The 16,899-nt window shown below is 58.2% G+C and overlaps 1 long non-coding RNA gene across 1 annotated transcript; it reads left to right on the top strand.

Moving 5' to 3' along the window:
- The first annotated feature begins 397 nt into the window (after window positions 1-397).
- LOC142363035 (uncharacterized) lies at window positions 398-4,299 on the top strand. Its single transcript, XR_012765439.1, has 3 exons — window positions 398-525; window positions 1,231-1,360; window positions 3,372-4,299. It is a non-coding gene; the product is annotated as an uncharacterized LOC142363035 (long non-coding RNA).
- Window positions 4,300-16,899: the final 12,600 nt, after the last annotated feature.

Genomic DNA, 16,899 nt, shown 5'->3' with positions numbered 1-16,899 from the left:
AGGGGCAGCCCCGGAGACGCGGCCGGGGGCCGATGCTGCTTTCGCCGCGGGTGCCGGGCAGGGCGCGGGGCGCTGCCGCCGTTCCACAGCACCGCGACGCCTCCGCTGAAGTCTCGTGCTGGAACACCCCGCGGCCTTACTGCTCCTTCCTTTCTCTCCCAAAGCCGTCTGCCCTTGGGAGGAGGGAGCCCGGCGCGCTCGGCAGACCAGCAGCACCCAGGCCCCTCCCTGCGTCGGCGGCTGCTCGGCATCGGGGCTCTGCCGGCGGGTGCCCGCGGTGTGCCGGCCCATCCGCTCCCCGGCGACGCGGGTGGCTGTGCCACTGCACGCAACCAGCGTCTGGCTTGCCGGGGCGAAGCGGGGTGCTGCTGAGAATAATTGCAAATTATTGCAGAGACCGTGAGAGCCAGCCCCCGGCAGGACTCGCCGCCCTGACGGAGAATCCCGGGAATCCCAGGAGACTTTGGCCATGTAGAGTCGGGAACTTTCTCTTTCCATTCCCGGCTGTCCTTCCTCGAGTCACAGGTAAGTCCCTTTTTGCCTGGAGAACTACTTGCCAGTAAGGGAGGGGTCCCCTCCTGTCCTCCAAGCCTTCAGGGCTTGGTGCTTGTACTGCTGATTTTTTTTTGAGAGAAAGGAAGAGGGAGGGAGGGAGCCGGCCCGGGGAACCTCACACCGGGTCTTGCAGTGGAGCTTGAAGCTTCCAGCCGTGTACAGCTTTGCGTTTACCACATTGGGTGTTGGTACTGTCTGGCGCTGGCTGGAGAAGATCTGGTCATAACTTCGGCATTAATTCTGCAGAGCATTTTGTAGCAGATTGTCAGGAAGGAAAAGAGAAATGTAAAATAAGTCTTGTTTACTACAGATGATGATGTGGCAAAATAACTCAACAGCCAGTTCTCAGGAGTTTATGACAATAATCATGAATATGTTTTATAAATGTGTAGCACTGTGAGTGGACTCAATTCTGGCTGAATTGAAATAATACAGCTTTGTGCAGCAAAGCCTAAATCAAATGGCTATAATTTATGCTGAAATGTACTACAGGATGCATTTATTCACAAGTATGTGCTGATTGTAGCATTGTGCCTGATTTATGGTGTTTTACTTTTTCATATGAAAATCCCTACCAAAAATAATATTTAGAGTCTCCTTTTATTTACTGAGCGCTGGCAGTTTTCCGTAGGCACCGTGGCAGCGGGTTGCTGATCTGTCTCCTGTGTCCCTCAGCAGCCGGCCTGGGGCTGACGCTGGACGCGGCTCGCGGTGCAGCACTGGCCGCGCGGCCGTTGGAGGAGAGGAGCGATGCTCGGCAGTGGGAGCAGCTCGGGAGCCCGCATCACCGTCCTGCTGCAGTGCAGTAAGTGGCCATCACGTTCGGAGCCTGATTGAGATTAGTAGGGGCAAAGTGAATTAAAACCATTCCCCGTCCGTCTCTGGGGCATCAGCGGGCGGTGGCGGGTGTCAAAGTACGTGAGGGGAGAGCAGGCGTTATCGCGTGCCCCTGTGATTTGGTTGGCGACTGATGGTGATTTGGACGTGGAAGGCATACGGGTGCATTTGGACTGTGGAGCTGTAAACTCGAAGGATTCACGTCTGCAAGCTCTTTTCTGACACGCCAGCAGGCTGAGATCCGATCGCCTCTGACATCTTTGCCGATTTCCCGTGCAGCAGACCGGCCGGCGATCCCGGAGACCGATGTGCGGCTCCGGCAGCTTTCAGATCTCATTAAACCGGACCCTTCACGGGCCCTGCCGCAGCGCGGGGCTGGTCCTGAGCACGGTGCCCGGCAGGGCCATGCTCCCGCCTCCACCCCGGGACGCTGCTGCGGTGTGTGGGTCCCCCCGGCAGGACCCTGCGAGGGTCTCTGTGCGGGATCGAGCCCCGTGGGCACCCCTGCACCCGGCTCCGACCGCCAGCGGTGCCGGGGCTGGCACGGAGCTGCCTTGGCACGTGCCTCAGCCCGGGGCCGGCTCCCACCGTGCCGGCACACGCAGGGCTTCGGGCGGGAGGAGCAGGACGGCACCGGGCGCCTGCTGGAATCCTCGCTGCGGGATCCGTGCATGGCCGGCGGCCGGGGCAGTGCCCCGGGCATCTCGGGGCGTCCGTGCATCCCCAGCCACGCGGCTTCGTGTCTCCCGTGCACTGCGTGCCCTTGTCGGCGGTTTGCGTCTGTAATTGGAGAGGCTAAAGCAGCTGCTGGCGGTGCTGGGCTGTGCAAGAGCAGCAGCAGCGGAGCTGGTGCTGCTGCCCTCGTGATGCTCCCCGAGCGACTCGGTCCGCTGCTGGGCACTGAGGAGCTGATGGCGATTGCCATCTCCGTGCCCGGGCTCGTCACCCCACCGGCCAGCCTGCCTCGTGTAAGGCCTTCTGCAGCTGTTGGTCAGTAACGACAGGCCCGTGTGCGAGCCGCTCTCCGCGGGTCTCGCCCTCGGTGTGCGGGTGGTGCTTGGCAGCGGGGGTAGCGCTCGAGCGGGCGGCTCCAAAGCGACGTTTCCTCACGCGGGAGAGCGTGCCCCTGCGCCCGAGCAGCGTTCCCGCGGCAGGCGTCGCGCCTGCAGTGCTTTAATTGGGTGCGACAATGCCCCCGGCACAATTCAGCTGAGAAGCTTCACTGATCACTGCTACCGAAGGCGAATGTCAGCTCCTGAGCACCCTTGTCTGTGCTTTATTTTTTGGAAGTCACAGAAGAGGTTTCTGTTGCCAGGTGAAGGGAAAGGTTTGGGTAATCCTCGCCTTGTAGAATTACCTCAGGAAAGCATCTCATCTCTGGCTCTGCTAGAAAAATAAGTAATTCAGAGGCTAAAAGAAAGATTTATTTAAAGCATTTGAAATCCCTAAATAAATCATTTTATCTCATAATAGTCCCAAACCATCTCACGACCAGCGTGCACATCCATTAGGAGGGAGTTAAGATCCAGCAGTGCTTCTTCCTGGGTTAAAATTAGTTGTGCTGAAAGTTTATCAGTGATTTATTCTGCAGAGTGACTCCATTTGTAATTCTCCTTCCTGAAAGTTTCAGCACCATTGTTTGTAATGATAAGAACTTGTTGTAGCAACCTCTGTCCCTAAACACTTGGAAATTCTTGTTTAAATAAACATGCAACTTGCAAGCAACACGCAGCTTAAATGTGTATCTTATTAAAAGCTGGCAGGAGTGGAGCCTCCCGGCTTTCTTGCCAATGTTTGGAATACAGTAGCATTTCTACTCCGTAGTAATAAATTTCTGTAGAATCAAGGGCTGTAATATTTGCCATTTTTAGGGGAAACTGCTTGGTTAGATGGAGAGGTGGAAAATATTCCTGATAAATAGGACACAGAACAAAGCAGGTAAATATTTTGGTTGTTAAGATTGTGCTTGCCTTACACAGGGCTGAAGCTCTCACCCGTATTTTGAAGGAGGGAAGGAGACGAAGAGCTCTCACCCGTATTTTGAAGGAGCGAGGGGCCTCGTGGTGAGTCATCTGGAGAGCAGCGGATTTTGGACTTGCTCAAAGCGAGACGGAGAATCTGCTCTTGGCCCGTGCCCGGCGCCGTCAGTGCGGGACAGACCGGGTGGAACGTCCGCAGGTTTTGGTCGCGCAGCTGCAGCCGGGAGATTTGAATCAAATGTTCTGCTGGAGGTGTTCAGCCGAGTTGTAGCGTTTAGCAGGCGGAGTCTTTAGCCCAGCCTGGCTGTGTGTTTGCAAGGAAGGAGGCCGCTGCGGAGAGCAAAGCCGGGCGGGCGTGCGAAGGGCCGAGCAAGCCCGGGCTGCAGAAGCAAGCGGTGGAGGGTGACGAAATCTCGCGCCTGCGCCAGCACAGACCGACGGCGGCCGCGCTGGTGCTGTCCGGGGACGTGTCGGGTCCTGCCGGTGCCTGCGGCACGCCGCCGCCGACAGCCCGAGGTGGTCTCTGCGGCTGCGTCCGACGGCAGAGCCCCGGGGCTCGCCGTGCCTCCGTGTCAGTGCCTCCGCAGCGGGAGGGCTCGCGCCTCCCTCGCTCTGGCCGGTCTGCCCTCACGGAAGGAACTTCTACTGCTGTCTTGAAGTTAGTGTCTTCTAATTGCTTCACTATTAATTAAGGGGTTCTGGTGTTGTGATGTGAAAATTAGCTGGCAAACCAGGCTGCCGTTATCCAGAATCTGCAGAATTAAACTCTGAATTCCAAAATAACTTCTTCATTAATAATTTTTATTTTCCAGACGTTACACAGAAGCACTGGTGATTAGCAGAAGTGTGATGTGTTCTCATTCACAGTATCCCTGATTAGCAGTAATTTAGTTATTAACTCTGTGGTGCAAATGAGCAGGGGCAGGACTGGGGAGTGTCGTTGTGTTTTTGCGTGGGAGCGCTTTGCCCACCGCGTTCAGGTTTCGGGCCCCACGGAAGCTTTGTCTGCCCAGACCCTCGGTTCGCCGCGGCCGTTTGTGGGACAGCTCCTGTCCTCGCGCGGGCAGAGGGTCAGGAGGACAGAGCTGCCGATGAGGTGACGCTTCCCTGTGCCGGGGGAACCCCGCGTGGGGCCCCTGCACCCTGCAAGCCGCGGCTGGGGAGCGCGGGGAGGGCGACACGTCAGGCACGGCCGGTGCTGCTCGCTAGCTCCAGCCCGGCAGCTGGGGCCGAGGCGTTCCCTGCTTCATTCATAACTCAGCGAGGGTTCAAGTGGGCAGGAAGCTGGCCCTCTGCCTAGGAGAATTTGTCACAAGATTAAAGAATTAATGAGAAAATACAATATATTAAAGAATGAGAGATTTTTCTAACCTCTTACCTTGTCTTAGCCTTAATTGCCTTTAAAAATCATGGGATACAATGAATTATCATTGATTTTTCTCAATACCTTTTATTTCTGCAGAAGCCAGATGAATGGCAGCGGGAGGTCGTGGTTCAGATGGACCCCGGAGATGTGTGAGGTGGGCAGGGTTGCAGACATGGCCGCGGCCCCGCTCCCTCCGTGGCACCGCAGAGCCCGTGGCAGAGCTCCGCGGCTCCCCCAGCCTGCCCGGCGCTGGGCTCGACCCGCTCCCGCGGGGCCGGCGCTCGGTGGCCGCAGTGGCACCGGGCTGGCGGCGGTGCTGGCAGCGTGCCGCCTGCTGCCGCCATGGCCCAGGGCAAGGCGGTGCGGAGGACACGGGTGCTGCCCGCCGGGCAGGTCTGTGTCTCCGTCTTTCCTGGTCCGAGAAGCCAGGCAGCCCTCTCCAGAGCAGTGACTTCTGCCGAAAGCACGTTGTCTCGGCTTTATTTTATATCTGAAATCTGATAGTTTTGGCAATGTGACTGCTCCCGGAGCTGATGTAGGGCAGAGCTGGAAGCTCTGTGCTCCCCGTGCAGCTCGTGGTGCCGTGCCCCTCCACAGCCGTGGGCCCCTGAGGGTCGTGTGGGGATGGCACGCGTGGGGACAGCACTAGGACAGCGTGGGGACGGTGCAGGGGCGGTGAGGGACGGCGTGGCACAGTCGCCTGTCCCGCTCTGGACATGCCAGGGCAGGCGCCTGGCTGCCGGCTGCGTCCAAGCCGGCGAGGGGGTTCTGCTGCCGGCTCTGCCGGGCGCCATCGCTGCACAGCGTCCCCACTGCGGGGAGTGGTGTCGATCCCCAGGGGAGCACCACTGCTATGGCAGCGCCGTTATCATCCTGGGGCTCTCCAGTCGTGGCGGTGAGAAGTCACCCTGCTGCGGGCCCTCAGCCCAGACCCATCCCCTGCTCTCCAGAGGACCCCCCGTGCGGGGCCTGAGCCACAGACACCGCGCAAACCCACCCTGTGGCACCCGCCAGCACGGGGCCTGGCTGGGCGAGACCCCTCGGGCCCGCTCCCCTCCGCGCGGCACCAGGAGGCACCTCGGGGTGGGCAGCCCGGGGGGGCTCCCCATGGTCTCCCCGAGGAGAGCCATGGCCGGTGGTGGGGCTGGTGCGAGCGGCATCGCGCTGGGGCCGCGGGGTGGAGAGATGGGATTTGTTCAAGCCACTGGTCCATATTAACGTGTTTTTATTCGGAGTTCATCTTAGAAACAAGCAATGTTGGGAAATTCAGTGGGGCAGGTCCAGGTGGATAGAGAGCATGAAAGATTTATAAAGCCTTTTTGGTGGCAATCAATACTGCTTCTTATTACAGCCGCGTCCTTCTAAACTCTTCCGTGTTCATTTTTCTAACTCCGCTAATTTGACCAAAATTTAATGGATGAAGTACAAGGGGGGACCTGGATATTTTAAAGATGCTGTGCCCCATTTCAGAGGCTAAGCCTGGTAATTACTCTTTCAATCTGATTCCTTCCACCGGTGATGGAATTTCATTGCTGAACCGTAGCGACTAGCAGTGTCGGTGTTTATTTGCATTGCTCATGCGCCTGCAGACCACCGCCATGGGCCGTGCCCCGGCTGCGCTCGCATGTGCTGCTGCAGTGGTCCCTGCTCGGAGAGCTGGCGTTGTAGGGACAAGGGACATGTAGTGAGAAGGACAGAGAGCGAGCAGAAAGTGCGCGGAAGCATGGGAATATGGGTCATGGTGTCAGGCTGTGTGCTCAACCTTGCTGCTGCGCTTCTTGTGAGTGTCACAAAAAAAATGCAGAAATCAAAGGAGAATGTTCCCATGGCTTTTCCAGCGGTAACGAGGAGGTTCTGCCTGCAGGAAAAACAGCATGGGAAAATGCAGGGAGGTATTTGCAAATATACCCAGCGGAGAGAAGAGCTGGCACCGCTAGCTCCTGGGAGGCGAGCGAAGATCTTGCAGAGAGAGATCATTTGGCTGTGAACAGCCTTGGAAGTGTTCAGTAAATGTTTCTCATTTTCACTGTAGTTTTGAAAAATATTTCATTACCATGCAGCACAAAATATGACCTCGCTGAGGAGGATGTTCGCTGACAGACCTTGGGAGGGCCACCGAGACTGGACCTTCAAAGAGCCGGCGAACGTAGGCACTCAAGCATTTCCAAAGAGCAGGAGGAGATCCTTCCTGGACTGTTAATGGTAACTCTGCGTGCTGGTTGCTGCGCTGAGGACAGTCCAGAGGAGAAAAATTTGTGCAAGAATTTGCAAAAGACGAGGAGGGTGAGCTGAACTGCTAGAGGTTTGTCAGCTGACAGTCTTGGACGGAATTATTGACAGGCTGAAGGAAAGGTTTTAAAGAAAGCTCTGGAGAAGGCAGCCTGAGCTCCACGTCTCACTGAGGGTCTGCGTCTGGTCGGTTCACAGCAGAGCCGCGGTGGTGGTGGAGAACGGGGCAGGAACACGGCTGCTGGGGATGAGCGTGGCAGTCCTGCGCAGGACGGGAAGCGCTGGGCGAGGGGCTGGTGTCTCCGCGTCGAGGGGCTGGTGTCCCCGCGTTGAAGGTCTGGTGTCCCCGTGTCGAGGGGCTGGTGTCCCCGCGTCGAGGGGCTGGTGTCCCCGTGTTGAAGGTCTGTTGTCCCCACAGCAAGGGGCTGGTGTCCCCACAGCGAGGGGCTGGTGTCCTCACGTCGAGGGGCTGGTGTCCCCGCGTTGAAGGTCTGGTGTCCCCACAGTGAGGGGCTGGTGTCCCCACAGTGAGGGGCTGGTGTCCCCGCGTTGAGGGGCTGGTGTCCCCATGTCGAGGGGCTGGTGTCCCCACAGCGAGGGGCTGGTGTCCCCACAATGAGAGGCTGATGTCCCCACAGCGAGGGGCTGGTGTCCCCACAATGAGGGGCTGGTATCCCCACAATGAGGGGCTGGTATCCCCACAGCGAGGGGCTGGTGTCCCCACAATGAGGGGCTGGTGTCCCCACAATGAGGGGCTGGTGTCCCCACAGCGAGGGGCTGGTGTCCCCACAATGAGAGGCTGATGTCCCCACAGCGAGGGGCTGGTGTCCCCACAATGAGGGGCTGGTATCCCCACAGCGAGGGGCTGCGGGAAGCTCAGCGGGGTCCAAGGGGGAGGCTTTGGATTGAGGTTGTGCTGCGGCAGACATGTGCAATCAGGAGAGATGTCGGCAGCTCCGTCTCGTTTGAGTACTCGGAAGGAGGCGTGCAGGGGCAGGCGCGGAGGCTCCGGTTGCTTCCTGGGGAGCAGAGCCCGGATCACAGCGGTGTCCTGTCAAAACTACAAGCGCGGACTCAGGATTTGTATCGGGAACCAACACAGAGAAGCCCTCAGGTCTGATCTCCTGCCTAACACAGGCCAGATGAGCGTGAGGATCCCCCTGGCCTTAAACGTGTGATCTGTTATTAGAAAACACCTGGCAGCTTGACTGGCATCGCTGGGAAGGGTCGGGGCAGGAGCAGCTCTGAGCTGCAGCTCTGCTCCCGGTGCTGCGCGCAGGGCTGGCCCCAGGCAAAGACTAACGGCCCCGCAGCCGGAGGCACGTAGGCTGCCGAGCACGGCGTCTCCAGCCGTGAACAGCAACAGGGTAAGCTCACATTGTGGTTCCAGCCAGTGTGAACTTGTGACTGCCCGCCTGATGGCTGGCCTGGCTCCCGCACCGGGGAGTCTCGCGGTGACGTGCCTGGGCAGCTTTCCGGGTGGGACCGCTCTCCCCAGGGACCGGCAGCACCCCCGGAGCCGCCTCGCTTGCTGTGCCGTGCGTGGGCCACCCCACGGCAGAGCCTCTCCCTCCTGCTAGGTATTCACGGTGGCTGCTCGGAAAGCCTCCGTCGTAATGGGATCATTTTCCTGCAAGCTGTTTCAGAAGACATCACCCAGCCAGTCGTATTTCTGTGCAGCATCTGTCAGGCTTCTGCACCTCAGCAAGCTTCAGACAGGCCCATTTATAGTTTCAATAATGCTTTATTCGGAGACAGGTTATGATAACTTCCATCTCTCTGTTTTGCAGATATGATGTCATTTGAACATGCCGATGGAAGTTTGAATGAAGGAATTGTCTTGTGTATATGATGAATATTCTAATTGAGAATAATATTCAGTAAAGGCCAAGGCAGGTGCTTTCTCCTTCTTGGGATTCCTAATTGCCGGTGTGTGACCGGAATTTGTATGTCCTCTTAAGCATTTTTCCAGTGGTTTCCCAGATTTATTACTGTTCCATACTGCTGAACATTTGCATAAGAAGAATTTAAATTAGCCTTTGCATTGGTATTTGATAAAAGGTGGATATTGCTGCCACGTGCAAATTCCACATGCAAACACAGCACCAGTCCGAGGGCAACTTGGATTTTACTCTGGCTGTGGAAATACCTTGGCTCCCTGCCCCTGAACAGTTTAGAGTTGTCCTGATGTGGCTGCTCCTGACACCTTTCTGGCTTGCTCAGGCAGTTAGACGGCTGCAGAAGTCCTTCTGTGGTCCCCAGGCTTAGTCACCAGAGGCAAGTGAAAGTGTTTTGGAGTGGAAAAAGGAGATTCAGAGGTCTGGCTAATGGTGCTACCTGCCTCAGATGCTGGAGAAGCGGCAGACCCCCTTTCAGCTTCCATCCTCAGAGGTGCTGACCCAGAAACCCATCCTGGAAATGTCTGTCACCGTATGGGAAACAGCTGGAAAATGGCGGTTCATGTTAGCAGCCTGGATTTTGCCTGCCTGCAACTCCGTTTTCCTCAGCTTTTCATCCTTTCCTGCCAACTCTGTTCTTTGGGAAATGTCGCTGTGACAGGACAGCAGAGAGGGAGACAAAAGCAGCCCTGTCCGCTTTGTCCTCCGCATGGCCCCCCGGCGTCAGCCAGCCCCGGCGCCCTCCCGTGTGCTTCAGCTGTAGAAGGGCATGGACTGGGGCCGCTCGTTCTCCTGGTTTCTTGGCCTCCTTTTCCCCTACCCTCTGGGTTTCCCTAATTTTCCTGGCTGTTTTCTCAATTTGCAGACCCTGGTTTTGTAGTTTTCCTCAGCGCTCTCCCGGACCTCCCGGCGATCCTGCTGACTGTGCCGGCGAGCGCAGGTCTCCCAGCAGACCACCTGGGAAGCAGGAAACGCTCCGAAGCGCTGGATTAACCGAAGGACCACGCGGAGCTCCCCCTTGGCTTCTCCATTTCCATTGCCCGCTCTGATTTTGGGCCCTCGGTCCTTGCGGCCGTAGTCGTGCTCGCAGATGGAAGTGGCTCCAGGCGAGCCGGAGAGCCCCGCACGCCGAAGAGTAAGTGTATCTTCCTCCGGAAGAGCCGGGGGTGGACATTCGGGCTCTCCCACAAATCTTCCCGCTTTGCTGACGTCTGGCTTGAGAACAGCTCTGCTTTGCGAGGTGCTGCGGAGGAGGGGTCATGCTCACGAGGCAGCTCGCCGGTGGCCTCGAGCCTGCTCGAGGGCTGGCACCGTCTGGCCCCTCGTTCCTCGTTGTCACAAGCTACTTCTCTGTTTTGCTGGCAGGGCTTTGCTCGGCTGGCGGAGCGGCACGGTGCTGTGCATCACACGCAGCGTGCCTGTAGGCCTGGGGAAGCCTCCCAGGTCCTAAGTCAGGAGTGGAGATTGCATCAGCAACCTCTGCACAGCACCGAAATACAAACGCAGGATTTTGCGTGTGCTGAGGGCCTGACAAAGCGCCCTGGTGCCGCAGCCCTCTGACGGCGGGAGCCTGCGGCCCCGGAGGCGGGCGGCGTGGGCGCTTGGCCGCTGTGCGTCCCCGTCCCCGTCCCGTGTGTGCCCCGCTGCCGCTGCTGCTGGGCGCGAGCGTCTGGCTGAGCGGGTCGGGGAGTTGCCTGTGTGCCCGCAACACGGAGCTTCTGAAACGCGGCCCTCCCCGCGCGGCCGCTGGAGCGCGCGGCCCGGCCTGCAGGCAGCGTGCAGAACCGAGCGTGATTTGAGCCAAGTGCGGGACCGGGAGGAGCGCGAGGGCCGAACGCAGGCGTCTCTGCAGTACAAGCGCTTTCTTTTCCTGTGCGGTTCTGGACGTGATCCTGACGAGTGTCTGCTCCCGTTGTTTTCATTCGTTCTCCTTTCCCAGCCCCGTTTCTGTCCCTGGGCAGCAGCACCTGCTGGCAAAGCACCCCGCGTGCCGAGGAAGTGGCCCTGGGACGGGCCCGTCCCAGCCGCCCGGCAGGTCCAGCGCAGCGGCCGCGGGGTTTCTCGGACAAGCGGGTGACCCAGGATGTGCGTCCAAGAAAAGCTTTCAGGAAACAACCCCCCTCCCCGACCTCCCGATTCCCTGGCTCAGCCCCGTCCTCTCCTCTCAGAGTTTTGGACCCGTGCCTCACGACTTACACAGCCACTGCTGCCTGCACCCTGCCGTGCTGCCTGCACCCTGCCCTGCTGCCTGCACCCAGCCGTGCTGCCTGCACCCAGCCGTGCTGCCTGCACCCTGCCCTGCTGCCTGCACCCTGCCCTGCTGCCTGCACCCAGCCCTGCTGCCTGCACCCAGCCCTCCTCCCTGCACCCAGCCGTGCTGCCTGCACCCAGCCGTGCTGCCTGCACCCAGCCCTGCTGCCTGCACCCAGCCCTCCTCCCTGCACCCAGCCCTGCTGCCTGCACCCAGCCCTCCTGCCCTCTTCCATCTACCCTGGCAGACCGGACAAGGAAGGCAGACACTCAAACACACACAGGTACGGATTTCTAGCTGAGATGGGGAAAAAATTCAAGCTGTGGGAGGGGGAGGAGAGGGGTGAGATGTCTGCAGCTCCCTCTGGGGCACGTATCCTCTGGGTGCACATCGCTGACACGTTTCTGCTGATGGTGACGTGATGGGGCTGGCTGCTGCCACGGGTCACTGGGGCTCTGGGGGGCTCAGCTCTGGGCGCTGTGCAGGGAGGCAGCAGGGAGATGGGGGGACTGGGAAGCAAGGTCATGGAGATGGGACTCGGATGTTACAACCCACAGAATTCCCCGTGGCCAGTGGTGGGGAAACCGTCTGCCCGAGGAAGCCCAGGCCCCAGCTGTCGCTGGCCCCACGCCGGGGCAGGAGCCGGTGCGCCCGGGACAGGGTGGCACTGCCCAGCCGGGGTGGGAAGCCTGTGGTCAGGAGCAGGAGACCCTCCCAAGGGCTGTCTCCAGCCCAAAGCTTCGGGCTGTCTGCGGGAAGGAGCGGGGGCACGTGCCCGGCGTCCCCATGGCCGGTGTCCCCGTGCCCAGTGTCCCCACTGAAGGAGCCAGGCTGGGCACCATGGGCACGGGGAGCCTGCTCCTTCCCCAGCGCCTGCAGCCCCCGAAATGAGTTAATGAGCTGTAATTAGAGCATTCAAAGGAGTGGGGCTTCTTGATCATGTGTGCGTTAAAGGGAAATGAGGCAGAGCGCAAATCAAATCAAACACGTTGCCGTCCTGCGAGAAGTGTGTGAGGGCTGAAGGGTGCTGAGGCGCCGGCTCCGGCGAGAGGAGATGGCCCTCTTTCCCATTCATGTATTTTGTATTATAAAATGACTGCGGTTGTCATAGCAACATAAAGGGAGCAGATCTCATTACTGAGGCCTGGCCACATTATTTTCTCCAAGGAATTTCTTCTTTTCATTATTTTTCTCCAAAGGTCAGTTATCCTCTGAGGCAGGGCGGGAGATTCTGCGAAAGGTGAAGCATATTCATGGCAGAATTCCCCTGGTGGAATTTACAATCATTTTGCTTTTTTATACTTGTAGAAGGATTTCTTTTAGTATAACATTTTCTTTTAACCCCTTCTGCGTGAAGCCTGGCTGCTCAGCACATCAAACTGGGCTAGTGACTAAGAAGCTTTGCACAGGGATTTTCTACAGAAAGTGGAGAATTAATGTCAAATCATGTTTTTATAATAATATAAACCAGAGTCGTGCTGCATGCGAGCATTTCTCTGACGTTTTGCTTGCTGTTAGCAGCTGCACAAACTGTGAGAACTATTTCAAACTTTGTTCTGAACCTGTTTCTTCTCTTTCTGTCTCACGGCCGCTGCCGGCGGGGTCCAGCGTGCGTCCCGGGAGCAGGCTCTGCCCCACGCCGGCCTGGGAGCCCGAGGCTCGGTGTCTACCTCGCACGTCCTTGGCTAATTCAGCACTTTCGGGGGCTCGGCTCGGCCGGAGATGCAGGGAAGCGTCAGCGCCGACCCGGTGCGAGGCAGCGGTGGGTGGGCCGGCGTGCCCCCGGGAGCAGCGGGCACCCCACCGGCCCCCTCGCCGCCGGCTGCTGCCATCGCCCGCAGGGAGCCGCCCCGACGTGCCAGGCGCCGGCATCGCTGCGGGTTTGCAGGTAAGCGTAACACCACCGATGCTGCTGCATTTCACCGGTTCCAGAATTTCACACCAACACCCCGGTTCCTGTTCAAAGAACCATTTCCCGTTACCTTGTTACTGAAGCTGTTGAACAAGCATTCCAAGTCTGACTGCCGACGCATATTTTCAGAATGTCGGCATTCCTCTGAAAGAGGAACCATGATGCCTAGCCAAAGAGGGGAACGTGCGTTGTACCGCTGTGCCGTGACAGCCGTGAGCTAAGGTGGAAGGCCCGCCTGGCTCTCCAGTACGTCGCTTATGGGGTTGCCAAGGGTAAAGAAGTTTTCCAGCTTTGCGGAGTGTTGAAGGATCGCTTGTCCTGAGATGAGAGAGACGGGCTCCGACGCGTGGAAGGAGAGAGCAGGTCTGTGTTTTCTTGTGGGATGCCGACACCTGCAATATCTCGAAAAGTTCTGTAAGAGGACGTGTGTTTTTGTGCAGATAGCTGTGTAGAAATACTGTTTTGTATTTCTGTGCACGTGTATTTGTAGATAATTGTGCGATGTTACGTGTGTGAAAGGTCCTGCGTCCCCCTCACACCTGCGTGGCGTGCGCTGTGCTAACGCCGTGCAGTGGGAGGGACGGGATCTCCGGTCTCCAGTGTGCAGGAGGCTGGCCCGTCAAGCTATACAGCGTAGTCTTAAAGAAGTAATTAAGTTTGATATCCTGCTGTTATTTTTAATTTCTTTGGTTTAAAGTGAGTAAGCTTAACAGTCCTAATGTAATACTGAAACAGCACAGAAATTTATCACGTCTCTTCCCCATTATGAAGAAGGAAGTGGAAGGAGCTCGCAGTAAGCAGGAGAGGCTGTGGAGAGCATATGGTCGTCAAGCCTTTACTCATTAGTGGAAATCTGCCTGAAGATGGGATCACTTTTTGCTGTAAGCCTCAGTCATGCCAAAAGCCAGGATTTCCCAGAATGACTTCTTTGTGTGCAGCAGAGCAGCAGAGCGCGTGCTCAGCAGGCTGCCAGGGAGCCGAGCGGGAGGGGAGGTCTGGGCGGGCAGGAGACCCTCGAGCAGAGGTGTGGGGTGCGCGGGGCTCTCTTCCAGGAGCACCGGCTGGACACGACCCGGGCGCGGGGCTGCTGCCGTCAGCGGGGAGGTTCGCTGGGCTGACGGGCTCTGCCTGCAGCTGCCTGGGGCAAGAGGTCCTCTCCCTCGGGCTCGCAGGGCTCCTCTTTCTCCTGTTTTCTGTCTTCACGAAGAGGAGCTCAGTGCTCCCCAACCCCCTGATCCACAGGGCACTGCTGGCATGGCTGCGCCAACGCCGGTGTCCTGGCACGCGCGGCAAGGGGGGCTGCGGGCAGTGCTGTGCCTCGGGGCTCAGCGATGTTCAGGGGGTCTTTGCCGAACACATCAACTGCTGGGAGCTCCCAGGGTTTCTCAAGAAGTCAGAGACACCGTCCTCGTATCCTTGGCGTCGCTCTGAGCAGGGTGGCCCTGTCAGAAACGGGCTGCTCAGCAAGGCGGGAGGGATGGGGGCATTTCCACCGCGCGCAGCCCCCTCCGCCGCGTGCCAGGCAGGCTGCGTGTTCCTGCGCTACGGAGGGGGGGCCGGGGCAGAGGAGTGAATAATACTGACCCACTCCGAAGGTGTCTGTCAAAAATTAATGAGTGCTGACGAATCCCCTTAGCTGTAAAAATAATAATGCCTGGTCGTTTTACAGCAGTTTTCACCAACAGTACTCGCAGTAATCCAGCAGATGTGTCAGCGTTGTCCGCAGCGGCGGCGAAGCCATTACCACGGCCAGCGCTAGTCGAGTTGCGACTTCGATTTAGATGTCCGTTTTTCTGTAAATCGCATTTTGCATGCGAAACGAGTGTTCATGTATGCAAATGAGCAGGCATCAAAGTGGCCATGTGTGCTTGCTAATGCCTACTTTGCATGTTCGCTTGTGGTAGCTGCGCTTGGTGAACAAGATCATGTGGATTTGGGTGTAACGACCGTGGCGTGCGCTTTATGAAGGCAGAGGAAGACCAAGTAAATCAAAATGTGCCTTGATTTTAAAACGATTTAGGAGGCCCTGGGTATTATTTTAAAATAAGACCAGCTGAGAGCTGTACTGCACTGGCAAGCTTCGGTTAGCGCGCGAGAGCACAATGCCCCACCAGAAATCCCTGCGAAGCCGGGATTTGCAATGAGCGCACACATCCCAGCTGAACCCTGGCGTCGCGGACGCGTGACAGTGAGGTTGATCTGCCAGGTGATACTGCTGTGCAGCGTTTCGCTTCGTATTCATCACAGGCTGAACCAGTGCTTAATTTTAATTGCATGCTGCAGCAGGTAGATGGTGTCACATCACACGCGCTCCCGAGCGAGGCAGGACGCTTGGAATAGATTATGAACACAGGTTATTATAGGGCTTTTAACTGTGCATTTAGTGGTGGTAGATGTAAAGCTTTTAGCTTGCACTCCTGTTTATTAATTAATAAAGGGCTTTGTTCTGACATTACTTACGTCCTCCTGTGTCTCTCGTTTTAGACGCTCGTCTCATTTAAAATGATAAGTAGCCCAGTGCACTTCTCATGAAATTCACTTAAAGCTGGCGGCCGTCCTTACAGACGTGTGCCAGGATTCACACTGCTGTCTCCTCCTTGGCAGGCTCCCCTGAAGGACCCCCTGTCAGCTCAGCTTTGCAGTTGGCACAGGGCAGGAGGGATGCTGCACCGGGGCGGCTGCGCAGGGCCAGAGCCGCAGCCACGCTTGGCACAAGCCCTGCTCTCGAGGGCTGTCCTGTGGACGGCGAGGCGGACGCTGCCCTGTGCGGTCCTCGCTCGTCGCCTTCGCGGCAGCTGCACCATCCTGGAGGTGTTGTTTTCATATGTGATTTCCTATCCCACCCGTGCCCACCTCCACCGGTTCCACCTGGTCCTCGAGGACTGAGCGTTGGGACTGCAGCAGCTCTCGGCGTCGAGCACAGGCGCCTGCGCTCTGTGGTGCCGGGGTCCCACGGACGTGGCGGGGACGTGGCTTCGGGGAGCGCTGGCCCTGGCACTTTGCACGGCCCCTTGCCAGATTTCCAGCGTGCCCCAGGTTTGTGGTGTCGGGGTCTGGAGCTTTGGGTCCTCGCTCATGGTGAGCGGTGCCTCTCTGCGTCTCCTTCGACCGCAGACGTCGTCCGCGCGGCGGTGGTTGGAACTTGCCTCTGACTTGCTCCAGGCTCCGGCTGCTCTGCTGGGGCCTCCCTCTTGCAGGCGTTTCTTTTTTTTTTCCTACTGGCTTGTGGTGGGCCAATAACTCACAGCAGAAACAGCTTCTTCTGATTAGGATCTGTTCAGGTATTTTTGTATCTTTAGCCCTAATTTGGATGACAAATCCCCAATAGCGACGATACCCAGAAGGGAAGTGCATACCGACAGCTGAGGCAGGATAAGGTGGTGTGAGGATGGTGTTTGTGCTGACTGCAACCCTGCGCTGCGTGGGGAGAACCTCTTGGCCTCCAGGCAGCCCCGAGCTGCTCTCCGCTCCTCTTGTGCCAGTCTGCACGTGGGGGCAACCCGGCTATGGGGTTATCCCAGCGAAGTGCCCCGTCCTCTCATTCCGTTGTGTGGAAAAGCCTGGAGATGCTTTTCTGCTTTAAAAATCTGCAGGAAAAACGTTCAGGGCCGGAGGTTGTGTCCGGCGTGCTCCTCGCACCGCCAGCCTGCAGCGGAGCGTGGGGCTCGGGGCCGGCCACCGTGTTTCCGACCCGGTGGTGCCGGGCTCCGGCTGCCCGACGCCTCGAGCGGAGCGGGTCGCTGTCGGCAGGGCCGCGCACCGGCACGTCGGCTTCGGCCGCCGTCTGCCTCTGCTCCGGCGTGGGCAGGCTGGGGGGAGATTCCCAGCACGAAGCCTCTGGTCCTGGAGCCAGGGGCTCGACCTGATGAGGC

Source organism: Opisthocomus hoazin, chromosome 13, assembly GCF_030867145.1.
Source record: "Opisthocomus hoazin isolate bOpiHoa1 chromosome 13, bOpiHoa1.hap1, whole genome shotgun sequence".
In the NCBI taxonomy this organism is placed as follows: domain Eukaryota; kingdom Metazoa; phylum Chordata; class Aves; order Opisthocomiformes; family Opisthocomidae; genus Opisthocomus; species Opisthocomus hoazin.
The sequence above is the reverse complement of the archived record's forward strand: the minus strand, read 5'-3'. Positions and strand labels throughout refer to the sequence as shown.